Source organism: Grampus griseus (assembly GCF_964374135.1).
Source record: "Grampus griseus genome assembly, chromosome: 9".
Lineage (NCBI taxonomy): Eukaryota > Metazoa > Chordata > Mammalia > Artiodactyla > Delphinidae > Grampus > Grampus griseus.
This window is the reverse complement of record NC_139003.1, coordinates 90,753,969-90,763,443: the sequence shown is the minus strand read 5'-3', so window position 1 is coordinate 90,763,443 and position 9,475 is coordinate 90,753,969.

The following is a 9,475-nucleotide window of genomic DNA, read 5'->3' as shown; positions in this document are numbered from 1 at the left end:
CTGAATCTCAGAGAAAATTCACATCTCCTTTTTAAAGTACCCTAGAATGGAAATGTTTACATAAATAAAGTAGTATTGATCCTAAAAAAAAACAAAAACAAAAACAACCGCTGTGATCATTTTGGTTTTATAATGTTCCAGATGCTTTTCTATTCATTCATAAAAATAAATAATTATATATAATTATGAAAAATTGCACTCAGTGATGTTTAATAACCTGCCTTGGGTGTTGGTTTTTTTTTTGAGTGATGGAACATAGCTTAGTTTTTATTCAAGTTCATTTTTATCAACTTTGTATTTTGTGGTAGGCACTTGACTAGACTGGCATACAAAAATAACTGTGTCATTTCACCCCTAGGAAGAAAAAGCTAAAAAGAATGACAGAAAGAGTGACTTGATAACATGAAGTACTATGTGCCATAATGTAGAAAGTATATTGAAATAATTTGAAAAGCGCAATAATGGCAAATGTTGCCAGGGATATGAGGATACAAAGCTATCACACACTGCCAGTTATAGAATAGATGGGTGGGGACTTCCCCGGTGGTCCAGTGGTAAAGAATCCACCTTCCAATGCAGGGGACGTGGGTTCGATCCCTGGTCGGGGAACTAAGATCCCACATGCAGCGGGACAACTAAGCCTGTACGCCACAACTACTGAGCCCACTCGCCTCAACTAGAGAGCCTGTGTGCCACAAACTACAGAGCCCATGCGCTCTGGAACCCGCACGCCACAACTACAGAGTCCATGCACTCTGGAGCCTGTGCGCCACAAATAGAGAGAGAAAACCCTCATGCCACAGCTAGAGAGAAGCCTGCATGCCACAACGAAAGATCCCGCATGCCACAATGAAGATACCACATACCACAACTAAGACCCGACGCAGCCAAAAAAATTTTCTTTTAATTTTTTAAATAAAATAAATAAAAATTTTTTAAAAGAATAGATGGGTATAGGCATTCTGGAGAACATTCCTGCTATTCCTAGTCAAACTGTTTGAATAGTCTTGTTCTGCAAATCTTCTCTGGGTATTCAAAACAAATTTTCAAATATGTATATAAAAGGATGAGTATGAAGGTGTTCATTGCAGGGTCAGGTGGAGGGAGTGTAGAAGCCCCTCGGAGTGCTAGGCAGGTAAAATGTAACAGCTGCACATCATGAAGAACCAGAAGGTCATGCAACACAGCATCCTAGATGTACAATAGCAAAATGGGTGGGTTTGATTACCAGTTTATTATAAAAGGATATAACTCAGGAACAGCCAGATGGAAGAGATGCATAGGGCAAGGTATGAGGAAAGGACTCAGAGCTTCCATGCCCTCTCCAGGTGTGTCACTCTCCCCAAATTTCCATGTGTTCACCAACCTGGAAGGTCTAATAACCTAAGCTTTGTTGACAAAATAATTTTTATGTATAGTTCTCAAGATAATTATGTTACTATGTTTAAAACTATTAGCATAATAACACATATTAATAGATTTTCTAATGTTGAACTGTCTTTATAGTTTAAAAATTAAAGGGGAAAAATTAAAATTCTACCTAGGGCATATTATTATTTTAATTTGAGGCTAGTTTGATTTCCTAATATTTTACATATAACATAATTGAGATTAGTTTGTAGACTTCTTTTTTGTGGGATATTTGTAAGATTTTAGTACCAGGACTTTATAGAATTAATTAGGATAGTTTACATGTTCTTTTATGCTCTAGAACAGTGATTTTCAAATGATCTGTGGTTAGAGATCTTTTTTCTTCATTTCCAACTCATCATTTATTACTACTTTGTTAAAACAAAATAAAAAGAAATTAAGAGAAAAACAAAATTAAAAAAACAAAAACAATGAAAATACAAGTTAAATTTCTTCATTATTAGATTTAATGGACATAAAATAACTCTGTCAAATTACTATCAAAGTTTTAAAATACTGACTCTCAATTGCTGTATTTATCATGGACCTGCAACAAATAGTTCATGACTGGTGCCTATTCATGGACCATGCTTGAAGAAGAGGTCTAATATTTTTGATGATGCACACCTATCAGCAAAAAATGATGTTAGAATATAACCACAGTATATGTATTTTTTTTATTTTTAAGAGCTTATTTTTATGGAAGCATAGTTGATGTACAATGTTATATAAGTAACAGGTGTACAGTATAGTTATTCATAATTTTTAAAGGTCATACTCCATTAATAGTTATCATAAAATACTGGCTATATTCCCAGTGTGGTACAGTATATCTTTGTAGCTTATTTTATTCATAATAGTTTGTACCTCTTAATCCCCTACCCCTGTATTGCCCCTTTCCCTTTCCCTCTCCCCACTGGTAACCACTAGTTTGTTCTCTAGATCTGAGTCTGACTCTTTTTTGTTATATTTACTGGTTTGTTGTATTTTTTAGATTCCACATATAAGTGATATCATACAGTATTTGTCTTTGTCTGACTTATTTCACTTCACATAATACCTTTCAAGTCCATCCATGTTGTTGCAAATGGCAAAACTTCATTCTTTTTATGGCTGAGTAGTATTCCATTGTGTGTGTGTGTGTGTGTGTGTGTGTGTTATATTATCACATCTTCTTTATCCATTCATCTGTTGATGGACACTTAGTTTGCTTCCATATCTTGGCAGTTGTAAATAGTGCTGCTATGAACATTGGGGTGCATGTATCTTTTAGAATTAGTGTTTTGTTTTTTCAGATTTATACCCAGGAGTGGAAATGCTGGATTATATGGTAGTTCTATTTTTAGTTTTTTTGAGAAAATTCCATACTTTCTTCCAGTATTTGTATTCCACTATATATATTTTATTTATTTATAGATTATATATATAACTAAAATTATTTATAATATTCTGGATGCTTAGCTTTTTTTTTTTTTTTTTTTTTTTTTTTGCGGTACACGGGCCTCTCACTGCTGCGGCCCCTCCCGCTGCGGAGCACAGGCTCCAGACGCGCAGGCCCAGCGGCCATGGCTCACGGGCCCAGCCACTCCACGGCACGCGGGATCCTCCCGGATCGGGGCACGAACCCCGCGTCCCCCGCATCGGCAGGCGGACTCTCAACCACTGCGCCACCAGGGAAGCCCTGCTTAGCTTTTAAATGTCATTGATCCTGATGATTTCATCCTTTTATTAGTTAACACACAAGGCACAATGTACACTTAAAATAAGTTTGTTTTTGTTGATATTGTGTGTAGGTTCGAAGTCTCCAGTAACATTTTTGATCACATTAGCATTATTTGGGCTGATGTTTTTCATATCTAATTAGATCATCTTTGTGTTTGCCTCATAATGTGACTGATGTAGTCTTTTTTTTTTTTAAGTATGAATAGAAAAAGTATTATCTTATTAGGAGCACTCTCTCCAATCTGTTGCTTCTATTCAAGAATATAATCATGCCACTTGTCCATTTTGTAAGGATTCGTTTAGTGCCAACTATAAGATGTAACCCAGGAAGATTGCACTGCAGTGTGAAAGTGCAAACGCGACCATGAGAGGGCCAGGTGGCACCCATACTTTTCTCCCAGGACTTTTCTCTGCTGGGCTATGTGTTCGGCTTGGCCACCTGACATATAAACTCAGAGAGGGTAGTAGATCAATCAGTTTAGAAAAAACTTTAAAGTAAAATGTCTTTCTTTCACTAGGAAAAAAAAAACATAAATGAAAGTTCTATTTTCTTCCTCACTCTATTGTAATTTTCAAGCAAACTTCATATTAAAGACCATGGCTTTAAACAGGTTTCTCAAAGAATAGTATAGTTTTCCAAATATCTGTTTGCTTAAAATTCAGATTCCTGGGTCCCATCCCATAACTACTGCATCAAAGTATTAAGAGAAGATAAGGGTGTTTACTAACTCCTCAAGTGATTCTTTTGCCTAGATATTTTGAAAACCAATGCTTAGAGGCATTTTTTAAATTATAGGAATTATATGTGATCCTTCAAAGCATCACACATAAAACTTGGCATCCTCCTTGTGAGTTAGTTTAGTACTTTGACATCTTCTGCAATTTGTTTTCTATGGTTATTAACCTATGCTATTTTCTGTTTCTTCTTGAGCCAACTTTAGGAACTTTTTTTTTCCCCAGGAGATCATACATTTTAGCTAGATTTTAAAATAGTTATTTTAATAAAATTATATTTTGGAAAAAGTTAATTAATATGATGTTTTTCCATACTTGCCTGATCATATATGTCCCTGTATAGGGATTCAGACCTTAGAGATACCCTTTAGTTTAAGGGGAATGAGAAGAGGGGAGTTTAAGATTGATTTAGCATGAACACAAAGAAAAACACTCAATTTTTTGAAGTTAATATAAAATATGATAGTTTTGAAAGCTCTTGTTTTATAAGAACCAAGGTTTTTTGCAATAGTAATTTTTGAAAACCAAAAGACAAAGATTTGAAAGATCAGCATATAAAACAGCCTACAAATAATAAATTAAGACTGCAGTTTTCCAGGGAATCAATAGGAAGATAGAGAACCTGACAAGGATGGAGGTCAGGGTGACCTTCTGGACAACCTGGAGGGATTGCTCCAAGGAGATTAGAGATCATTTTCAGAAAGAACCTAGTCTCTACCCAAAGAAAGACCAATAAGGCCAATCCAGGGATAGGCGATGGAGCCAAGCCTGTGCTGAGAGCTGTCCATCTCCATTCAACAGAGCCCTGCATGTCATCCTGCCCAGGAGCATCGCTAGTGTCTCTCTTGTGGCCTTCTAGTGAAGATCTTCCTCTGAGAGTTGTTTGCACCTCACCCCCAACCCAAGTACATCCCTGTAGGAATATCGCGTGTATATCATGAGATTTCACTCAGCCCATTTAAAATCTACTGTATTGCTTTCTTTTTTCTTTTTCTTTTTTTTTTTTTGGCCATACCACGCAGCATGCGGGATCTTAGTTCCCTGACCAGGGATCAAACCCGTGCCCCCTGCAGTGGAAGTGCAGAGTCCTAACCACTTGACAGCCAGGGAAGTCCCTATATTTCTTTTTCATAGGTAGAACTTTTTAAGACTCCTTAAAAGAAGGTGAAGACCTGAATATCTGAAGGGAGTGTGGTGATACAGAAGGAACCAGCACCTGAACTTGTGTTGTGTTAGAAAAAAGAAAACAAAAACAGCTCAAAACTTTGGGCCAGAATGGTGGAGAGACTCACTCCTGTTACATCAGCATGAATATTAGTAGAATGTGCTTAGGTCAGTCTTCAACTTTTCTTACTTGGAGAATTAAAACCACCACTTAAGTGATCTCTCTGGAACTATTCTCTATACCCTCCAGTCTTTTTTCTATATTGTTTAGAATAATCACCTTCCAAAAACCCAAATGTTGTCATGTGGCTACTCTAGAAATTTTCATTACCCTGTTGTTACATACAAGAGAAAGGTCGAACTTTGTAGCATTGACTGCACTGCCCTTCAAAACCCAGCCCCAGCCCAATTTTATAGACTCATCGTATGCCTCTGCCCATGATTAAAACTATATTTCTACCATGCCAAATAGACCTGAGCTTTTTAATACTGTTGAATTTTTACTTACTGGTCCTTTCTCATAGAACATCATGAACTCCCTTCTCTGTAAGCTCCTTCTTCCCATCGCAACTTCAGGTGCCTTCTCTGCCTTTCTCCCCAGACCCTGTGTAAAGGTCTTCTGTGTACCAAACGTGCTTCATTCAGACTCATTTAAAGCATCTACCAAATTCTTTTATAATGTTGTACTTACATCTCTGTCTCTCTACCAGGCTGTGGGCATCTTGAGAGAGTTGACTTGGTCATCTTTCTATCTCTGGCTCCAAGCACAGTGCCTGATGCAGAGGAGGCACTCTGTAAACATTTTCTGAATGACTTGTCCACAATGAGTGACACAGCTGACCAAAAAAGCTAAAATACCCTTTGTTCACATAACAGTTTACATCCATTTTTTTGTTGTTCTGATCCAGCTATCTTTTGGACTTAAGAGAAGTTCATTTTATTTATTCATTGTACATCATTTCTTTAGATTTGGCCAATCATTCTCCCCTGACAAGATGGTTTTCTTTTATCTTCTTTTTAAAAGTTTGAGTCTATTTTCCAAGGAATACATTGCCTCTTCCAACTGTATCATCAGCAACATGTATTATCCTGCCATCAATTTCTTCATCCAAGTTATAAATAACAATTCTGGACAGGACATTTTACATGACATTTATCTTCTCCTCCTTAGGATCGCAGTTATCCCTTCTCTTGTTTTGTTAACTGGATTGCAAACTCCTCAAGAGAGGCATCATAGCTCACTCATTTTTATATTCCCTTAGCTTTCTTGAGATTAATAAATACTATGAGATATCCTAAAATTGCTTGAAGGCAATAGCGGGAAGCTGGTTCTGTAATCAGACGTCCAAGGATCAGATAGCAGCTCTCCATTTGGGGATAAACTGGGACAAGTTTCTCAAACCCTGTCATATACAAAATGTGGATCATATTAGTACCTGCATCATAGAAGTATCCTGAGAGAATAAGATAGACAATGTATGTAGCATGCTTAATTCTGTACTTAATACATAGTAAATGCTTTGTGTTTGTTAGGGATTATTATTATTATGGGTGTTAATTGAATAAAGTAAAAAGTAGAAATACCAATATCATAAACTCTGCTAATTTGTTCATCAGTGCACTAGTTTGCTAGGGATGCTATAACAAAGCATCACAGTATGGGTGACTTAGAAATTTATTTTCTCACCATTCTGGAGGCTAGATGTACAAGATCAAGGATTTGGAAAGGTTGGTTTCATTCTAAGGCCTCCCTCATTGGCTTGTAGATGGTCGTCTTCTCTGTGTCTTCACATGGTCTTCCTTCTGTGTGTGTCTGTGTCCTAATCTCCTATTCTTATAACAACACCAGTCATATTGGATTAGAGCCCACCTCAATGAACTCATTTAACCTTAATTATCTCTTTGAAGACCCTCTCTCAAAATACATCACATTCTTAGTTACTGGGGGTTAGGACTTCAACACATGAACTTTGAGGGGACATAATTCAGTGCATAACAATCAGCAATAGACATCACATACATTATGAGTAATATCTAAGTAACTTTGGCAGGTGTATAACCACTAACAGCTACTCTTTTAAGAGGATTGTACATCCCCACCCTCTGCAATTTTGACTGGCATTGCTTCCATGGTGGGAGGGAGGCTCCACAGGCATGGGGCTCAGCTATGTGACTTGATTTGGTCAAGGGTCAATGGTAGGTGAGTGTGTGTGGCATACCCCACTCCCAAGCAGAAGTTTTAAGGGCCATCAATTATTTTCCCATTCTCTTGCTCCTTTCCCACTGCCACAGGAACAGTTAGGGCTGCTCTTTCAGCCTAATGCCCAGAATGAGGGGCTAGTGGAGCAGAACTGCCTAGATGATGAGCAGCTGCTAATGTGTAAATGCAAGCGGCCAGTACATGTTTGTTTGTTTAAGTCACTGGGATTTGAGGGATTGTTTATTACTGTACAGAAGTTGTCCAACGTGATAACCAACAACAATTTAAAAAACAAATGCAGGGCTTCCCTGGTGGTGCAGTGGTTGGGAGTCCACCTGCCGATGCAGGGGACGCGGGTTCGTGCCCCGGTCCGGGAGGATCCCACATGCCGCGGAGCGGCTGGGCCCGTGAGCCATGGCCGCTGAGCCTGCGCCTCCGGAGGCTGTGCTCCGCAGCGGGAGAGGCCACAATGGTGAGAGGCCCGCGTACCGCAAACAAAAACAAAAACAAAAACAACAAATGCATATATGCTTATTACTTTTCCTTGCAAAAGGCATAGAAATTCAATATACCATCAGTGAGGTCATTCTAATAAACCCTAACTATAAAACAAGGAGCAGAGTGTAAACAACTTTATGAGGGATCAAGACCCGTTGGACATACTACTTTCCCCATTTATGTGTAAGAACACATCAGCCTCCTTTGTGGTTAACTTTTCTCCTGAATATACAGGAATTGCACCTCTGTAGCTTTTGTAGCCCTGCCTCTCCCTGTGCTAGAGAGAAATCACAGTGGATATAGAAAATCAGAATTGTCTGCCATCACTTGGCAAACACTAGGACTCCCTAAACCAGTACAACTTCACTCCAACCAGTATCAATTCATCAAAACACATGCTAGGCTCACAGTGCAATTCAATAACCATACTACAATCTCCTGCCATTTCCCAGTTCCTGAGTGCAGGTGACTATTGAGCTAGACTCTGAGGAGTGAGCAGGGTGTTTGGTTGCTAGAAAAAGAGAATAAGGACATTTAAGGTAAATGGTGCAGTTTAGACAAAGGCACAAAGTATGTTCTGGGAATACGAATGGTTGAGGGTGGTTGTATTGTACTAAGGGTGGAGAGTGGCTACAAATAGGGCTGAAAAGATAGCTGACGGACTATCCTTGGCAACGAGTGTTTGTGATTCTAGTTCCGAGCACAACTCAAAAACAATGGGCAAAACTTTAAATGTTATGGGTAAAAAATTTATATGTTCGTGCCTGATTTTGAAAATATTTCTCTTTAAACATACATAATATTGTGTAGCAGTTTAAAACGAAGGCTTTTAAAGCAGACAGCCTGACTTCATACCACAGCTCTACTGTGGCCATGCCGTATTGAACTTGTGCACATTAATTTACCTATGTAAGCTTAGGGTTCTGCTTCTGTACAACAGAATGTGATAATAAGAGTGCGTTCCAACCTGTGTCCATCAACAGATGAATGGATAAAGAAGATGTGGTATATTTACAATGGAATATTACGCAGCCATTAAAAAGGAATGAACTATTGCCACCTGCAGCAACATGGATGGACCTGGAGGATATTATGCTAAGTGAAATAAGTCAGACTGAGAAAGACAAATACTGTACATTTTCACTTATATGTGGAATTGAAAACAAAACAAAACAAAAGATCAAATATAACAAAACAGAAACAGACTCACAGATACAGAGAACAGACTAGTGGTTGGCAGAGAAGAAGGGGATGGTCAAAATAGGTGAAGGAGATTAAGAGGTACAAACTACCAGTTATAAAATAAATAAGTCACAGGGATATACTGTACAGTAGAGGGAATATAGTCAATAATACTATAACTTTGTATAGTGCATAACCTATAAAAATATTGAATCACTATGTTGTATACCTGAAACTAATATAATATTGTAATTCAGATATACTTCAAGAAATTTTTTAAGTTCTTTAATTTAAAAAAAACCACAAAAAATAGTGTTTTCTGTATACAGTGAGGATCATTGAATATAATGATGCATATAAGACTCTTGGCAAACATATATGAGTCAAAGTAGAAGCTCCAGAAATGGTACTTGCTGCATAAATTGTTGCTATTGCAGGTGTTCTGAAATGAAAATTTAGTCATATACCTCTATGAGATTTGACAACCTGTATCCTTTAGTTGTCCTCTGGCATCCTAAATATTCCTTCTTATCTGTCCTAAAATGTTCATAAACTAGAGCCAAA